The following is an 18,490-nucleotide window of genomic DNA, read 5'->3' as shown; positions in this document are numbered from 1 at the left end:
CAGAAAGTGAAGAGGAACTAAAAAGCCTCTTGATGAAAGTGAAAGTGGAGAGTGAAAAAGTTGGCTTAAAGCTCAACATTCAGAAAACGAAGATCATGGCATCTGGTCCCATCACTCCATGGGAAATAGATGGAGAAACAGTGGAAACAATGTCAGACTTTATTTTTTGGGGCTCCAAAATCACTGCAGATGGTGACTGCAGCCATGAAATTAAAAGACACTTACTCCTTGGAAGAAAAGTTGTGATCAACCTAGATGGCATATTCAAAAGCAGAGACATTACTTTGCCGACTAAGGTCCGTCTAGTCAAGGTTATGGTTTTTCCAGTAGTCATGTATGGATGTGAGAGTTGGACTGTGAAGAAGACTGAGTGCCGAAGAATTGATGCTTTTGAAGTGTGGTGTTGGAGAAGACTCTTGAGAGTCCCTTGGACTGCAAGGAGATCCACCCAGTCCATTCTGAAGGAGATCAGCCCTGGGATTTCTTTGGCAGGAATGATGCTAAAGCTGAAGCTCCAGTTGGCTAAAGCTCCAGTGGCTAAAGCTTTGGCCACCTCATGCGAAGAGTTGACTCATTGGAAAAGACTCTGATGCTGGGAGGGATTGGGGGCAGGAGGAGAAGGGGATGACAGAGGATGAGATAGCTGAATGGCATCATTGGCTCGATGAACACGAGTCTGAGTGAACTCTGGGACTTGGTGACGGACAGGGAGGCCTGGTGTGCTGCGATTCATGGGGTCGCAAAGAGTCGGACATGACTTAGCAACTGAACTGAACTGAACTGAACTGAACTGAACTGAATGTCTGTCTTGTGTATTTTTGGAATATATTTTGAACTCATATTTATTTATTTTTCTATTCTGGATAGTTTATGTATTTTTATTGACTCATTTTTATCATGAAAATATTAGATGTATATTCTAGAAAATCTAGGAAAAATGCAAAAAAAAAATGTGGGATTCTGCAGTGAGAGCAATCTTCATGTTTTCTTTGATGATTATCCTTTTTCAACTGTGTATCTTGAGCATTTCCCTCTATCATTAAATACTTTCCAAGAAAATACTTAATGAGTACAGAGAAACTGCTCATATAAAACTATTACAATCTGTTTACCAATCCATAATAGATGGAAATTGAGGCATGTTTTCATTTTTTTTATTTACTGAAAGCATAGCATTAATCAGGTTGTCACTGAAAATGAATCATTTTCATAACACCTAAGTATGAAATGTTTACATCAAGTGAAGTGAAATTCACTCAATTGTGGCCAACTCTTTGCAGCCCCATGGACTGCAGCATGCCTGCCTTTCCTGTCCCTGTCCTGTAAATCTCCAGGCCAGAATAGTGTAGTGGGAAGCCTTTCCCTTCTCTGGGAGGTGTTCCCAACCCGGGGATCAAACACAGGTCTCCCTCTTTGCAGGTAGATTCTTTACCAGCTGAATCACAAGGGAAGCCCAAAGGAAGAAAACATGCTACAGGTGAGGCTCGAACTCACAAACTCAGCATCATCCACACATATACTGCTGTATAATTAGAAGCATTGTATAGTGCTATATCACTACCCCACTCCCAGAAAATTGGAATCATCTTACATTCCACAGGTAGCATGTCAGCTTGCTAGTTTCCCGACATGCTAGTCAATACTGTGAATATATAAGTATGTATACAATATGACCTGTTATGTATATATTGGTTTTTCAGGTTATTTTTCTGCAAATAGCTTGCTCATACAAACATGTTATATTATAGAGCATGTATGACAAATCAGGAGCTTTTACGTGCTTCAGACCTTTTAATTCATTTTAATTCTTGAAGTAATTTAATGGATAATAAATTAAATGTTTTTAGAACTTAGTGGTGGGCTAAAATAACAGGCCTCCACTGACATACTATATTCCTGTTCCTGGAACCTATAATTGTGTTACTTTATGTGGCAAAAGGGACTTTGCATGTGAGATTAAATTAAGGATCTTACTATTGCTCTGGATTTTCTGAGTGGTTTCAATATAATCATGAAGGTTCTTTTCAGTTCAGTTCAGTTCAGTTCAGTTCAGTTCAGTTCAGTGGCTCAGTCATGTCCGAGTCTTTGCGACCCCCTGAATCACAGCACACCAGGCCTCCTTGTTCATCACCATCTCCCGGAGTTCACTCAGACTCATGTCCATTGAGTCGGTGATGCCATCCAACCATCTCATCCTCTGTCATCCCCTTCTCCTCCTACCCCCAACCCCTCCCAGCATCAGAGTCTTTTCCAGTGAGTCAACTCCTCACATGAAATGGCCAAAGTACTGAAGTTTCAGCTTCAGCATCATTCCTTCCAAAGAAATCCCAGGGCTGATCTCCTTTAGGATGGACTGGTTGGATCTCCTTGCAGTCCAAGGGACTCTCAAGAGTCTTCTTCAACACCACAGTTCAAAAGCATCAGTTCTTTGGTGCTCAGCTTTCTTCACAGTCCAACTGTCACATCCATACATGACCACTGGAAAAACCATAGCCTTGACTAGATGGACCTTTGTTGGCAAAGTAATGTCTCTGCTTTTTAATATTCTATCTAGTTTGGTCATAACTTTCCATCCAAGGAGTAAGTGTCTTTTAATTTCATGGCTGCAGTCACCATCTGCAGTGATTTTGGAGCCTCAAAAAATAAAGTCTGACATTGTTTCCACAATTTCTCCATCTATTTCCCATGAAGTGATGGGACCAGATGCCATGATCTTCGTTTTCTGAATGTTGAGCTTTAAGCCAACTTTTTCACTCTCCTCTTTCACTTTCATCAAGAGGCTTTTTAGTTCCTCTTCACTTTCTGCCATAAGTGTGGTGTCATCTGCATATCTAAGGTTACTGACATTTCTTCTGGCAATCTTGATTTCAGCTTGTGTTTATTCCAGCTCAGCGTTTCTCATGATGTACTCTGCATATAACTTAAATAAGCAGGGTGACAATATACAGCCTTGACTTACTCCTTTTCCTATTTGGAACCAGTCTGTTGTTCCATGTCCAGTTCTAACTGTTGCTTCCTGACCTGCATATAGGTTTCTCAAGAGGCAGGTCAGGTGGTCTGGTAATCCCATCTCTTTCATAATTTTCCACAGTTTATTGTGATCCACACAGTCAAAGGCTTTGGCATAGTCCTTCTAATAAAGTACAGTAATGAAAGAGCATGATCAGAGTCAGAGGAGACAATATGAAGCTAGAAGCAGAAATTAAAGTAAAATGGACCATGAGACAATGAATACTCTCAATCTCTACAAAGTGAAAAATGCAAGTAAATGGACTCTCTCCTAGAACTTCCAGAAGGAGCCGTCTTGCCAGCCCTTTTTGGGCTTCTGATTTCCATGTTTGTATGTGTGCACTCAGCCATGTTTAACTCTTTGTGACCCCATGGACTGTAGCCCACCAGGTTCATCTGTCCATGGGATTTCCCAGGCAAGCATATTGGAGTGGGTTGTCATTTCCTGCTTCAGGCGATGTCCCCAATCCAGAGATTGAACTGACGTCTCTTGCATCCCACGCATTGGCAGGCGGATACTTTACCATTGTGCCACAAATCTGTATTGTTATACGCCACTGATTTTGTAGGTAATTTGTTAAAACCGCAATCAGAGATTAGTATGGGTTTTCACACCTAGAAGAGGAATACTTGTACAACACATATCTAAACATGTGAAAATAGCACCAGAATACAGTAATGGCTAGAGGCTGAAAGGATTTTGACAGCATAACTGAAACTGCTCTGTTTGCCTTAAGCAGAGTGTTAGTAGAAATATGAATGTTATTGATTCTGCTAGTGATAATTTCAAAGAGTTAGAAGCAAAGTAGAGAAAAACCTATATTGTCCTGATAATACTTAACTCATCACAAAGAGACAGTTGGTAGAAATATGGACCTTAAATGCACTGTTTGTGAAGATTAAGAAGGAAGTAAAGAATATGTTATTGAAACATGGAGGAAAAAAAATACCTGTTGGTTTAAGGCAGAAACTTAGTGAAATTGTGGCTACATGGAAAACACAACTTGAAGCAAAGGTCTTGAATATTTAGCTGAAGATATTCCCTAGCTAAGAATTCTTAAGAAGGCACAGCCTGCTTTCAGGTTTCTACTTACAGTACATAAATTTAGGGAATAACTACTAAGCAATAGGAACAAAGATTTGGTGATTTGGAAAAGTATCAGCCTACCAAGACTGCAAAAGATGTTGAAATTAAGAGATACATTGTCTCAGGTAAGCATATTCTGGAGAGAAAACCAAGAGCCAAGTACAAATTTTGCCAGTGCGTTGGATCAAAAGCTTAGAATATTCAGCCATATAGAGGCTTCTTTGCGACTTATGGGTCCCCTCAGAAATCTCAGTAGAAAAAATTGAGATGTAATTATTCCAGGAAAAACCTTTCCAGGCATGTCATGTTCTATGTTGCTGAGCTGACACCGTGTACCATATTGCAATCAAAAATCAGTCAATAGAATAGTTAGTACATTTGGGATACTTTGATTTAGCTTATTCTTGCATTATATACTTTGGAAAGTAGGGAAGAATGGTAAACTTGATGATTGTTTTAAAAATTAAAAGCTCTTTGGAGATTTAAACATTTTTAAAACATGAGAAAAATAGAGAAAAGTAAAAAATGAATGATTTACTGTGTGGTCTAATATTGTAGTGCTTGTGTACAAAGTCACTCAGTTGTGTCCAACTCTTTGTAACCCCATGGCTGTAGACTGCCAGGCTCCTCTGTCCATTAGACTCTCCAGACAGGAATATTAGAGTGCTTGCCCAGCCCTCTTCCAGGGGATCTCTAACCAACCCCAGGGTCTAACCCATGTCTCCTACGTTTGCATTGGCAAGTGGGTTCTTTACCACTAACATTGTAGTAGGGGTTGAGAAGGGAGGAAAATGTGTGGAGAATTTGAGTCTTTCATGAAAGAGTGTTAGATTAAACTGAACTTTTAAGGATAGATATTATTTTCATATCCAGGAGAGTGGGAGACAAGCAATAAGAAAAAATAACTTCAGAATATAGGTATAGATTGGTGGCTCAGTGGTCAAGAATCTGCCAGGCAACACAGGAGATGCAGGTTGGATTTCTGAGTGGGGAAGATCCCCTGGAGAAGGAAATCATGACCCATGCAGGTATTCTTGCCTGGGAAATCCCATAGACAGAGGAGCTAGTTGGGCTACAGTCCATGGTGTGGCAAAGAGGCAGACACAAGTTAGTGACTAAACAACAACAACAAATAGGTATAGATTGATTTAAAAGAGAAATATTTCGTTTGGGCATTGGAGGGGTGGGTAAAATATGGTCAGAATATATTGAAGGTGAAGTTTAGTTATTTCTCTTTTATTAGAGAAATGGTAGGTTACTATTGGAAGGATTAAATTACTAGAGCTACTAAATTACCAGTTGAATCAATCTGCCTTGTGCTTATTTGAATTAAAAAGCTTATTTTTTTTTTCACAGCACATCAGATTTAGGAAATAAATGTGAAAGTTATTAGAATGGGAAAAGAATAAACTGAAGAATGTAGTTGTTTTTATAATCACAACATTTAATTACTTGTATGTGTTGTATGTTTGTATTTGTGTCCATGTGTACTTTTGCCTATAAAATATTAACAGTAAAGGAATTTCAAGTCTGTTTATGACAGAGTGCAAATAATTATGTTGAACTTCCTGTAAATCAAACATGTGAAAGGTAGAATGTGAAATGTGTCACAATTACAGGTTTTATTTGCTCTTGTTAAGCTCTAATTAATTTTATTTCTAGTCTTTTCTTTTTTAATAAATTATTTCATCAAATTATATGTTTTATGGAAGACTTAGCTTTGCCCAATTATTTTATAATTACTTTGATTTTTTGTTAAAAATAAATAAATAAGAAAAAACAACCATCTTAGATTCAGTGACATTTTGAAGTATTTGAAATCCAACTTGCTAAAAAGAAGCATATAATAACATCATTCAGATTTGTTTCCCACTTGGGATAAATGCTTATTATTGCTTTAAAATGTACTAATTAATCTAGTTTCAGATCCTTAAGGAGTTGAAATCAGAATAATCTGATTTCATGGTTTTTGGTTTTCTGCCTTTTAGCCCACATCCACATAAAATGAAGCAAATCATGTCAAGCTTCATCTGCTGCTTTGACCTAATATGGTTGCTCTACTACAACTTTAGTTTTGTTAGTCACATACTTGTTACCATTCCTATTCCCACATCTATCCTGCTTTGATTTCACCATGTCTGGATTAGTCTCTACTTCCTTTCTTCTACGTGGAAATCTTTGAAGTCTGGCAGACTCCCTAAATCGAGAAGACAGATCTGGGAGTCCCAGCAGATCAAAGTATTGAGAGCCAGTTAATGAAGAAGAGGGAACATTAAAGAAAGAGTAGGGGCTTTTGATACTTGCTAAACATTTCACTTGATGCTGATGCTAAGCAATGATCAACACATGTATGTTAGGAAACTATTCAAGGTCTGGAAAATAGCTACCCAAAAGTGTTGGTGTAGGGAACAAGGTATAAGGAAGGTTGAGAAGTGCTTGCAAACGAGACTCTCAACCAGGGCTGAACATTCTTGCAAACGAGATGTTCAGTCAAGAATCCTCTGTTTGTTCCCGTGGGAAAATAACATTTCTTGCACACAAGGATGTTTCTCTGATTCCTCAAAAGGAACAGACCCAGGGACAAAACGGATTCTAAGTTGATAAGGAAGTTCCCCAAAACAAAGTCTTAGCTGCAGTAAATATGTCAAGGTAAAGGTTATCTCACCCTGCACCTGCGCACTGTATAGTCTCTGAATCATAGTGCTTGGCAACTTGCCCTGTAGGTTGTTGTTCAAGGGATATAAAATAAAGCAGCTGTAAGAAGCAAGTGTTAAAATATAAAGATTCAAACCACTCTGCAGTGTTGGTGTTTCATTCCGTCGCCAGCAGTTGGTCTTTCAGTCATGCCTGACTCTTTGTGATCCCATTGACTGCAGACCACCAGGCTCTTCAGTCCATGGGATTTTCCAAGCAAGGATACTGGAGCGGTTTGCCATTGTCTTATTCAAACTATCCAAAAGGAGCAGATAAAACAATTCTCAAAGATAACACAGCACTGGGATTATTTCATGGAAATAACCCATTGGGCCTTGGACTAATGATTATAAGGAAACTCCCACAGTAGTAGGACAAAGGCAGCTATAGATTAACTAGCCTGTAAGTTTAAAGGAAAATCCTGGAAAAAAGTAAACTGATCCTAAGTAACTGTAACACAAACAAAATTAATTCTACAGAAATATGAAAATAAAACTCAAATACAAAAATTCACAATATCTGTGACCTTTATAGAAAATGCAGAGGAACCAGAGATCAAACTGCCAACATCTGCTGGATCATTGAAAAAGCAAAAGAGTGCCAGAAAAACATCTACTTCTGTTTTATTGACTATGCCAAAGGCTTTGACTGGGTGGATGACAACAACCTGGAAAATTCTGAAAGAGTTGGGAATACCAGACCACCTGACCTGTCTCTTGAGAAATCTATTCAGGTCAGGAAGCAACAGTTAGAACTGGACGTGGAACAGACTGGTTCCAAATAGGGAAAGGAATATGTCAAGGCTGTACATTGTCATCCTGCTTATTTAACTTCTTTGCAGAGTACATTATGAGAAACATTGGGCTGCATGAATCACAAGCTGGAATCAAGATTGCCGGGAGAAATATTAATAGCCTCACATATGCAGATGACATCACTCTTATGGCAGAAAGTGAAGAAGAACTAAAGAGCCTCTTGATGAAAGTGAAAGAAGAGAGTGAAGAAGTTGGCTTAAAGCTCAACATTCAGAAAACTAAGATCATGGTATGTGGTCCCATCACTTCATGGCAAATAGATGTAGAAAGATTGGAAACAGTGACAGACTTTATTTTTTGGTGCTCCTAAGTCACTGCAAATGATGACTGCAACCATGAAATTAAAAGACACTTACTCCTTGGAAGAAAAGTTATGACCAACCTAGACATCATGTTAAAAAGCAGAGACACTACTTTGCCAACAAAGGTCCATCTAGTCAAAGCTATGATCATTCCAATAATCATGTATGGATGTGAGAGTTGTACTATAAAGAAAGCTGAGTGCTGAAGAATTGATGCTTTTAAACTGTGGTGTTGGAGAAGACTCTTGAGACTCCAAGGAGATCCAACCAGCCCATCCTAAAGGAAACCAGTCCTGAATATTCATTGGAAGGACTGATGCTGAAGCTGAAAGTCCAATACTTTGGTCACCTGATGCCAAGAACTGACTCATTGGAAAATACCCTGATGTTGGGAAAGATAGAAGGCGGGAGGAGAAGGGGACGACAGAGAAGGAGATGGTTGGATGGCATCACCAACTCAATTGACATGAGTCTGAGTAGGCTCCGGAGTTGGTCATGGACAGGGAAGTTGGGTGTGCTGCAGTCTATGAAGATGCAAAGAGTTGGACATGGCTGAGCAACTCAACTGAACTGAACTATCAAAAATTACCAGTGTGAAAAGAGGCAGAGAATGTGATCCTTGGTGAGGGGATAAACACATCTTTACAAAATGACACAGGAATGCCACAGCTAAAATCCACATAAGGAACCTAAACCAGTTATAACTTCATTCCATATGTTCAAGCAGGTGGAGGGAAAAGTAACCTTATTAAGTAGGATGTAGAAGAAATTTAAAATGAGCCTCACATTGTATTAAAACTATGATTTCTGACATGAAAAATATACTTGATCATATGAATAGCAGATGAGAATGTTATGTGTTCAGTTGACCACTCATGTTCAACTAGTTGCAACCCTATTGACTGTGCCCACCACACTTCTTCTGCCCATGGAGTGTTCCAGGCAAGAGTACTAGAATGGGTTGCCATTTCCTACTCCCGTGTATATTCCCAACCCAGGGATTGAACCAGCATCTCTTGTGTCTCCTGCATTGACAGGTGGATTCTTTACACTGTGCCACCTTGGAAGCCCCTGGGAAAATTAGTAGGTTAATGAACATGAAAACACAGTGTAGAAGTAACCAAAATAAAACATATTAAGAAAATAAGACATTAAAATGCTGAATGGGGCATCAGTGAAATGTTGAACAATCTCAGGAACCTAATATATGTATAATAGCAGTCACTGAAGTGGAGAAGAGCAATGTAGGTCAGATAAAATTTTAGAGTAACAATGAATAAAACCTTTCCCAAATTTGATTAACACTACAAATGCAGAGATCCAAGAAGTTCAAAGAATCCTAAGAAAACTCTTGTAGAAGAAAATTACAGAAAAGTTACATGATATTGATTTCATTGAATCCAGAAAAAAAAGCAAATATAGAATCAGCTGGAGGAAACAAAAGAGATTTTTCACACAGTAGAACAAATATTAGAATTACAGCAGAGTTCAATTGACAAAATAAGAGAAGTTAAAGCAGTATCTTTGAAATATTAACAGAACAAAGTAAACAGCAAGAATATATTTATACTTATATTTTTGAAAGAAAAATAAAGACCTTTTTAAATATAGTAAAGCTAAAATAATTGTTACCAGCATAATTCTACATGGAAATTTTTAAAGCAATTCTTTGAAACAGAATAAAAATAATATCAGATGGAAATCTATATCTAGTTCAGTGAATTATGAACACACACCCACATAAAGCTAAATAGGTGGGCAAATAAGAAAAAAAGTTTTTATCATAATTTTGAAATCTCTTTACAGATATTGCTTAAGGCAAAAACAATAATAACACAACTTTAAGTTAAATAGAGGGTATGACAATAACATAACAAATGCTTGGAGGAGAAAATCGAAATGTACAGATAAGAGGTGGTTATATTTTACATGAAATAGTATGTCATCAGTTGAAGGTTGACTGTAATATTATAGAAAAGAATTATAGCTAGCAAGAATATTGGAGTGGGTAGCCTATCCTTTCTCTAGCTGATTTTCCTGACCCAGGAATTGAACTCCCCTGCATTGCTGTCGAGTTCTTTACCCACTGAGCTATCAGAGAAGCCTATATAAATTAACTAAGAAGTTCAAATAGAATTATTGAGATATACACAATACATGACAGAAAGGAAGAACTGGGGATGAAGTAAAATGAAATGAAATAAATAGTAATATACTGTATTTAAACTCAACTATATCAATAGGAAACTTAAATCAATATCGCTTAAGCACTCCAATTCAATATCAGAAATTTACTAGAGAAAAAAAATGACTTTAAATATAGCATTAAAGTTAGATAATTTAAAAGATTGGAAAAGATATACCATACTAACACTAATTAAAAAAAATAGTGCACTTATTTATATATCAAATGAAATTTCATAGCAGAAAATATTACCAAGGATGAAGAGGAACATTTATCAATGCTAATATAATTGATTCATCAAAAAGATAACAACCTTAGTGTTTATGTGTCTAACAATAGCACTTAGAAATACATGAAGCAAAATTTAATTGAATTAAAAATTAAAGAAATATAAAAAATCTGTAGTTTTATTTGAACATTATTATTTGAGCATTGATACAAGCAGATCAAAAATCAGTAAGGCATAAAAGACAACACTGTGAACCATAAAAATAATCCTCAATAGATTCAAAAAATGAAAGCTCTAAAGAGAATCTTTTCTGATTACAATGGAATTAAATTAGAAAATAATAGTAAAAAGACCTTTTGAAAAATCAGGAATGTTTAGAAACTAAATAACATACTCCTAAAAAACAACTGAACAAAAGCAAAAACCAATAGGGAAATTAAAATCCATTATGAACTGAATTAAAAAAATAGCACCAAAACCTATAAAAAATTTGAGAGCAAAATATAGCAATGTTTTTTGGGAAATTTTTTATCCATAAAGAACTATATTAGCATAAATAAAAGTCTTAATTACCAAAATTTCCACATCAAAATTTAGATAAAAAAGAGCAACTTAACTGGTGGGCTGTCCCAACTGGCACAGGTAACCCTCTAACTTTCTTTCTAGGGGCTTGCCATGTTCCACCCAATGGGTGGCCTTGCCAGCAGGAGTTCCCTTGAAAATCAGCCAGGTGGCCAGCACTGCCCACCATCATTACCATAATAACTGTGGCCAGGCCTTGCAGGCAGTCATACTAGGGACGACCCTGAAAGTCAGTCACAGTTATGGCCAGAATTCTCATTCAGCTTGGCCAAGGGCCAGTCCAGCTCACAACTGCTCCTGTAGTAGCCATGGCCAGTTTCCAGAGCCTCTGATCAGCCAAGTCAAGTTTGCAGGTCAATTGAGGTCAATCGTTCTTGATGACCTCTGCCGATATTAATTCACCTAAAACAAATATTAAAGTACCAGACTTCAAAAACTGTGGGTTTGATTGCTGTACAGAACATCTACTAATTGGCAAAAAAAACATGGATAACATTAGCATATTAAATGATCTCTAATATTTATCAATAAATACTGCAATTAATTGATTGTGATGTACCCACAAATCTAAATAGGCACTATCATTGTTGAAATTTGCTTATCTACTTTACCAATATTGTTTTCTTTTCAAAGGATAAAAACTATGTTTCTTTTAAACATGTTTACAGATGAAGAGCATGTTTTATTTAAAAAGTTTATAGATGGAAAGATTAAGTTTATTTGTTAATAACCTACATTAACCAAATTGTCATCTGTAAAAAGAAAAAATATATATTCAAATAACTATATTGTGGAAAAAAATCCCACATACACTGGAGCACATGCATACTCAGTCACTTCAGTCTTGTCCGACTCTACGGGACTCCATGGACGACAGCCTGCCAGGCTCCCCTGTAAATGTTATTTTCCTAGCAAGAATATTGGAGTGGTTTGCCACGCCCTCCTCCATGGGATCTTCCCAACCAAAGGATCAATCCTGTGTCTCCTGCTTCACAGGCGGATTTTTTACCCACTGAGCCACCTGGGAAGCCCCATACACTGGAGAGTTGGTACAAATTCCTAAAAACAGTCCAAGCTGAAGAGTAAGGTTTTATCTTTGAAATCAAGGGAAAAAGGAAAGAAAATAAGAGTGAGTTGCACATTTATTTTGAAAAGATTAAATGTCCTGTTTACCATAATCCTTTCTTTCTCATAAAGACTTTTGAAATTTCCTTGGACTGCAAGGAGATCAAACAGGCAATCCTAAAGAAAGTCAGTCCTGAACATTCATTTAAAGGACTGATGCTGAGTATGAAGCTCCAATACTTCGGCCACCTAATGCAAAGGAATGACTCATTGGAAAAGACCCTAATGCTGGGAAACACCGAAGGCAGGAGGAGAAGCAGGCAACAGAGGATGAGATGGTTGGATGGCATCACCAACTCAAAGGACATGAGTTCGAGCAAACTCTGGGAGATGCTGATGGGCAGAGAAGCCTGGTGTACTGCAGTCCATGGGGGCCCTAGGAGTTGGGCATGACTTCTTTGGAAGGAATGATGCTAAAGCTGAAACTCCAGTACTTTGGCCACCTCATGCGAAGAATTGACTCATTGGAAAAGACTCTGATGCTGGGAGGGATTGGGGGCAGGAGGAGAAGGGGACGACAGAGGATGAGATGGCTGGATGGCATCACTGACTCAGAGGACGTGAGTCTGAGTGAACGCCGGGAGTTGGTGATGGACAGGGAGGCCTGGCGTGCTGCGATTCATGGGGTCGCAAAGAGTCAGACACGACTGAGTGACTGAACTGAACTGAGCAACTGAACAACAGCAAAAAAGTCTATGGGCACAGAACACCATGTATTCATGGCAGATTGAGAAATTAATCTAACTTATTCACAAGATGTCATCTGAAATCATCCTATTGGAGCATGAATTCTGATCTTGCCTAGTTTTTTTGTCAAAGTAGAAAAGTCTTTTGGCAAATACATTTACTTTTGAGTCTCTGTTATTTCATCAATAAAAAGGGATAAGATATAAAGATTACTCCAAAAGTAGATTACAAGGATTAAAAATGCATGAATAACTCAGAAGAGCCCCTGGTATTCATATCTAAGCACTTAACAAACATTACTTGTGATTGTTGTCATCATGATAGTAAAGTATATTTGTACCTTGATTCCAGTTTTGAGTCTATACTTCTTTCTTGCAGATCACTAGTCTATAAGTCTTATCTGATTAAATTAGTAATATCAAAGAATTAAAATCAAAAGCCAGCATTTCAAATCAAATTTTGGAGATTTCATTTAAAAAGGTATTTATTCTTGAACTGTTTAAATTCAATATAGGCTTCATATTCATACTGATTATTAAAATTATATGGAATTTCTCAAAAGTATCAGCACTCTTTTAGCTGAATCTCATGAAGATCAGGAGTTTATTATGACTCTGGCAAATGTGAAACCAACTTAGATGAAAATCAACTGAAACTCTTACTCAAGAGGTTTACAAATTAATTTGATTCATAAACAGCAGACAGTGCAGCCTTTCTTTAATTAAGAAAATCTAGGTCAACAAACATATTCACACATATGATTTAATGTGACTTTACTTGAGGATTATACAATTTACAAAACATACTTTATATTATTTAATCCTTTCTAATTACCTATAAATTCCTTTGAGGTGCTTCTGCAGTTTTATGGTTTCTATGCAATTGGGGATAGATATATAACTTGCATTAAATGCTAAGTCAATTCTAAAATGTCTGTGTCCTTTGGATTGCATTATTTTTATTAAATAGGTGTTTAAATGATATTAGGCTATTTATTTTAAAAGAAATGAGCAGCCATGATGGAGTAAATGGTATTTGAAATTTCCTCCTACTCTAACCAACTTTGAAATATATAAAATGATTTTTTTCAGACAATATATAACTGGCAGCATATCCTTTGGTTCCTTAAAAAGACTGCAAATTATTTATGCCCTGTTATCACACTGGTTTCTGGATTTATCTTGCTTTCAAGACCATGGAGAAGCAAGTATAGAAGTCTTGTTGAGTTGAGGGAACAAGTAATAGTGCTGAGGAAAGTTGAAGTGGGTAGATTTTACAGGGTAAATTATGAGGGCTTTGGAAATCTGCTTAGAGTTCCTCTTGAGGCATTGGTTAAATTCTAAGGTATACGTATTTAGGGTTAACTCCCCAGGGACAAGCAAATAACAATTACCAGGGAAATAACTACTACTAGAGAGCTGTAAACTGACCAATTTTTAGGACTCACTAATTTATATTTCCTCTGAGAGTATATAACAGTCATGTTGTTGTACATCTTTAATAACATTTGTTATTTTGAAACTTAAAAAAGCAGAAGTTTGCTTGATGAGTGCAATATGGATACATTATTTTGTCAACCTGAGAATAAACATGCTATTAAACATCTGTAACATTCAGTGGTAACTTTAGAAGAGCCATGCAAAAAAAGAACTATGAAATGTGTTTAAGGATTTATATAAAAATATGAACATAATATAGAAAGAAATGGAAATATTAAGAAGAACCTAAAGTAGTATCTAGATCTAAAAACAATGCAAAAACTAAAGTGAAGCCAGTTCACAGAATGGGCTTATATCTGCAGATTTGACACTTATCTTTAGTTTTGACGTGAAAATGAAGATTACTGCTCTTGAAGACACAGGGGGAAAAAAAAACAAACTGAAATGTTAAAGAAGTAAAAACAGTTCAGCATGGGGAAGGGGGAAGTAAGAAACAGAACTTCAGTGATAAGTTGTCTAATACACTTATACCTGGAATTCTAGCAGAAAAAAAAAAAAAGAAGATGGAAAGGAAGAAAATTCATATTGAAAAAAATCACACGTGCACATCCTTTTTCATGAAATAATAGTGTTTCAAACTTAAATGAACTTTTTATATAACAAACAGGAAGGGAGTCAGCAATCATGTGCAAAACTACCAAGAAAGTTAAGATGAGGACTCATATTGGGTTTTGATTTACAAATTTAAAGAACATTTGAACCTTGAATGTAATTTCAATATAAAGATGGAAACTAAACAGATTATGATAAAAGTGGAAATTTTTTATATCTCTTTTTTTAACTATGTACATATTATGAAAAGTGAAAGTGTTAGTCGCTCAGTTGATTCTGACTCTTTGTGACGCCAAGTACTGTAGCCAGCCAGGCTCCTCTGTCCCTGGGATTCTCCATGCAAGAATACTGGAATAGGAAGCCATTCCCTTCTCCAGGGGATCTTCTCTGACCCAGGGATTGAGCCTGGGTCTCCTGAAATGCAGGCAGATTCTTTACTGTCTGAGCTACTAGGGAAGCCCTGTATATAATTTCCATGTACTTATTTTTAATGAAAATTGTATGCATTGTAATCTCTATTAAAAATAAATACTTGTAAATTATACAACATATACCAATACGTGTGTGTCAGTTACTCAGTCATGTCCGACTCTGCAACCCTATGGACTGTCGCCCACCAGCTTCTTTGTCCAAGGGATTCTCCAGGCAAGAGTACTGGAGTGGGTTGCCATTTCCTTCTCCAGTATACTAAAGTAGTTAACCTAATTTAATAAGTATTAAAATTTAATAGAACTCCTTAATATTCTTTATTGTTTTCATTTTCCCTTTCTTGGATACTATTAATAGGTATAATTCTATCATAACTCTTCCTTTCCTTTGGTTTATAATTTTGTGACACATGTAATATAAAAAACAGACTATTTATGTATACTTTTAAACTGTGTGCAAAGCAAATATGTTGCATGAATTATTGTGAATTATTTTCATTCAAATATATTCAATTTGCATGTATATGAAGTGTACCAAAGCTGACATGTGTGGCTATAGTTTATTAGTGTTAATCGTGACCGTGTAAAGGCATGACAGTTTTTATCAATTCTTTTGTTGACTGATATTTTTGTCTTTTCCTATTTTTTTGATATTAGGAAAGATGATTTTTGTAAATGTCAGTTTGTGCACATGTATGGCTATATATTTGGATTACTGGGTTCAATTTTGATATCTGCTATTATTTGCTACACATTTTCACATTTACAATTTCTTCTCAATTGTAAACTATTTTGATGATGCATGCTTAGTCACTCAGTTGTGTCCAACTCTTTGCTACCCTTTGGACTGTAACTTGCCAGTCTCCTCTGCCCATGGGATTTTTCAGGCAAGAAAGCTGGAGTGGGCTGCTATTTTCCTACTCCAGGGGATCTTCCTGACCCAGGGATTGAACCTGCATCTCCTGTGTTTCTTGAATTGCAGGTGGATTCTTTACCCCTGAGACATCAGGGAAGTCAAAGTGAAAGTGTCAGTCACCTCTGTCCATGGAATTCTCCAGGCAAGAATACTGGCTGCTGCTGCTGCTGCTAAGTCAATTCAGTTATGTCCGACTCTGTGTGACCCCATAGACGGCAGCCCACCAGGCTCCTCCATCCCTGGGGTTCTCTAGGCAAGAATACTGGAGTGGGCTGCCATTTCCTTTTCCAAAGGATCTTCCCAATATAAGACCAGGTCTCCCACATTACAGGCAGATTCTTTACTGTCTGAGTATAACACTTTAGATTTCCTCTAGTATCATATAGCTGTGTGTCATAATTTACCTTTGGCACCTCTTGTTTTTGTAACTTAAAAAATATTTGATGGGTATTAAAAGATTTTTATGTTTCCTTTTTGACAACTGTCTGTTAAATAGTCAAAGTGACCATCTTTACCAATATTTATAGGAATTTCAGTTATCCTCTTTTGTGTTTTCTTTTGCACATATTTTTTTATACATTTTTAATCTGTATGCCATTGCTTTTAATTTTAATTTACATAATTCAGATTAAATTTTATATTGATAAAACATGATTAAGTGTATTATAACTATATTTTCATGGGATATAGTTATATTTTAATTTTTCTAGTTGCAGTTAAATACATTTTTATTTTAAACATAGTCAAACTGCTAATACTTCAGTTTAGTTCAGTCGCTCAGTTGTGTCTGACTGTTTGTGATGCCAGACTCCCCTGTCCATCATCAACTCCTGGAGCTTGCTCAAACTCAAATCCATCAAGTCAAAGATGCCATCCAGCCATCTTGCCCTCTGCCATCCTCTTCTTCTGCCTTCAATCTTTCCCAGCATCAGGGTCTTCTCCAATGAATCAGTTCTTCATATCAGGTTGCCAAATATTGTAGTTTCAGCTTTAGCATCAGTCCTTCCAATGAATATTCAGGACAATTTCCTTTAGGATGTACTGGTTGGAGCCCCTTGCAGTCCAAGGGACTCTCAAGAGTCTTCTCCAACACCACACTTCAAAAGCATCAATTCTTCAGCACTCAACTTTCTTTATAGTCCAACTCTTATATCCATATATGACTACTGGTAGAAACCGTAGCTCTGACAAGATGGACCTTAGTTGGAAATGTCTCTGATTTTTAATACGCCGTCTAAGTTGGTCATAGCTTTTCTTCCAAGGAACAAGCATCTTTTAATTTCACGGCCAAAGTCACCATCTGTAATGATTTGGATCCCAAGAAAATAAAGTCTCTCACTGTTTCCAGTGTTTCCACATCTATTTGCCATAAAGTGATGGGACCAGATGCCATGATCTTAGTTTTTAGAATATTGAGTTTTAAGACAGTTTTTTCACTCTCCTCTTCACTTTCATCAAGAGACTCTTTAGTTACTCTTAACTTTCTCCCATAACAGTTGTGTCATTTGTGTATCTGAGGCTATTGATATTTTTCCCGGCATTCTAGATTCCAGGTTGTGCTTCATCCAGTCCAGCATTTCGCATGATGTACTCTGCATATAAGTTAAATAAGCAGGGTGACAATATACAGCCTTGACCTACTCCTTTCCTGATTTGAAATCAGTCTGTTGTTCCACATCCAGTTCTAACTGTTGCTTCTTGACCTGTACACAGATTTCTCAGGAGGCAGGACAGGTGTTTGGGTATTTCCATGTCTTTAAGAATTTTCCACAGTTTGTTGTGATCCACACAATGAAAGGCTTTGGCATAGTCAATAAAGCAGAAATAGATGTTTTTTCTAGAACTCTCTTGCTTTTTTGATGATCCAACGGATGTTGGCAATTTGATCTCTGGTTCCTCTGCCTTTTCTAAATCCAGTTTGAACATCTGGAAGTTAGTTCACTGTTCACATCCTGTTGAAGCCTGATTTCAAGAATTTTGAGCATTACTTTGCTAGCATGTGAGATGAGTGCAATTTGTTGTAGTTTGAATATTCTTTAGCATTGCCCATCTTTGGGATTGGAATGAAAACTGACCTTTTCCAGTCCTGTGGCCACTATTGAGTTTTCCAAATTTGTTGGCATATTGAGTGCAGCACTTTTTAAGCATCATCTTTAAGGATTTGAAATAGCTCAACTGGAGTTCCTTCACCTCCACTAGCTTTATTTGTAGTGAGGCTTCCTAAGGCCTACTTGACTTTGCATTCCAGGGTGTCTGGTTCTAGGTGAGTGATCACACTATCATGGTTACCTGGGTCATAAAGATCTTTTTTGTATAGTTTTTCTGTGCATTCTTGCCATTCTTCTTAATATCTTCTGCTTCTGTTAGGTCCATACCCTTC

The sequence above is a fragment of the Oryx dammah genome, unplaced genomic scaffold, assembly GCF_014754425.2.
Source record: "Oryx dammah isolate SB20612 unplaced genomic scaffold, SCBI_Odam_1.1 HiC_scaffold_11203, whole genome shotgun sequence".
In the NCBI taxonomy this organism is placed as follows: domain Eukaryota; kingdom Metazoa; phylum Chordata; class Mammalia; order Artiodactyla; family Bovidae; genus Oryx; species Oryx dammah.
The sequence above is the reverse complement of the archived record's forward strand: the minus strand, read 5'-3'. Positions refer to the sequence as shown.